The following is a 1,928-nucleotide window of genomic DNA, read 5'->3' as shown; positions in this document are numbered from 1 at the left end:
ATCCTTCAAGAACACCATAATTCAAAGGCATCAACTCTTCTTTTGTATCTTATCCTTATCCAGCTTTTGCATATGTATGAAGCAACTGAAAATTTTGGTGCACCTTAGTCCTTAAAGTAACATCTTTGCTTTTGAACACTTTAAAGAGTTCTTTTGCACCAGATTTACTCCATGAATACATCATTTGATTTCTTGATTACTGCTTCCATGGGCATTGACTGGGGATCCAAGTTAAATGAAATCCTTGACAGCTTTAATTAATCTTTCCTCCAATTATCATGATTTTGCTTATTGCTCCAGTTGTGAGGATTTTTGTTTTCTTTATGTTGAGAAGGAGCTCTGGTGGTGCAGTAGTAAGGCTGCCAACCAAAATGTTGGTGGTTCTAACTTCCCAGCCACTCCACAGGAGAAAGATGAGGCAATTATTTTTCTGTAAAGATTTACAGCCTTGGAAACCCCATAGGGCAGTTCTACTCTCTCTGATAGGTCCACTATGAATTGGAATATAGGTGATGGTAGTGGGTTTTTTGTTTTTGTTTTTTGGTTTATATTTAGGTATAATCTATACTGAAGGCTGTAGTGTTTGATGTTTATTAACAAGTGCTTCAAGTCTTCTTCACTTTCAGCAACCAAGGCTATGTCATCTACATATCACAGGTTGTTAATTTGCCTCCTGTAAGGATTGGCTGTGTTATGTCCTCATTGAACAAGAAAGCAAACTCCTCAGAGGCACAGCAGAGATGCTTCTTTATATAGTCTAGCTTCTCAGATTATTTGCTCAGCATACAGATTGAGTAAGTATGGTGGGGAAGACTCCTGGCAAGATATCAGAATAGGCAGACAAGCTACAAAAATACTCTTCAAAAAGAAATGAGAAACCAACTGAAACAGACATAGAAGGTAATCCTAGAACCCTGAGCTCTGAAAGGAAGGATACAGTAGTGGATTAAATACCAACTAGTGGAAGAACCTGAATGAAAACAGTGAATAAGGAGACAAACAGAGCTGCAGAGGTTCAGCTACCCTGACAGCATGACCAATTTGAATATTTACAAGTGGCATTCTGATCCAGGCAGCAATCTAAGAATCAACTTTGCTCACCAAGGACTGCATGGCAATTGCACTGGTAGCTCATCACTAGAAAGGAAAACGGCAAATAAGGATACACCTTTAGCTGGGGACTTTGAGCTGTTCTGAAGGCACAGTCATTTTGAATATTTGCAAGCAGCATTCTTATCTGAACAACAACCTAAGAATAGGCTCCATTTGTTAAGGAAAGCACAGGCAACCATGCTGGAGGCTGATGAACAGAAATGTACAATATTCCTCTTGTTACCCTTATACCCTGCACCCTTTTGATGAACAGAGGTGTGGCCATCCCATCTCCACCTTCCTTCTGGACTAGCAGAAATTCCATCCTGGTCTGTGTGAGCATCCTCCCAAGTTTTATTTTTGCTTGCTTGCTTTTCCCCCCCTATCCTTTTTCCTTTTTATTTATTTACATTTTTCCCCTTTTCCTTCCCCAGTTATTTTTTTTTCCCCCTCTCCCAGTTCCCTTCTATTTGCTTTCTTTTGGTTTTCCCCATCTCTTTTCTTTTTTGCAGTTTTCTCATTTTTAAAATTATTCTTATACTTTTGCTCTTTTCTCTTATTCTCTCCCTCCCCATATATTGTGGGTTTTCTTTTTTTTAATATTTTAAAAACCACACCTGTGGTTTCCAGCCAAAGTACAGGCATGTGAGTTAAACATTTACCTCAAGTAGACACACGCCCTGGAGAGAAAAATCATGGGAGAAGAAAGGGCTGCTTATTCACAGGGAGACAGCTCAGGGCGCAGAAGAGTATGGAGGGATGGACACTGGGAAGAGGTAACTATGGGGAGGAAGTGGGAAGGGAGCTGTTGCATTGTAAATTTTGGTCAATGACAT

The sequence above is a fragment of the Orycteropus afer genome, unplaced genomic scaffold, assembly GCF_000298275.1.
Source record: "Orycteropus afer afer isolate SDZICR_OR568_19922 unplaced genomic scaffold, OryAfe1.0 scaffold00207, whole genome shotgun sequence".
Lineage (NCBI taxonomy): Eukaryota > Metazoa > Chordata > Mammalia > Tubulidentata > Orycteropodidae > Orycteropus > Orycteropus afer.
This window is presented reverse-complemented; position numbering follows the sequence as displayed.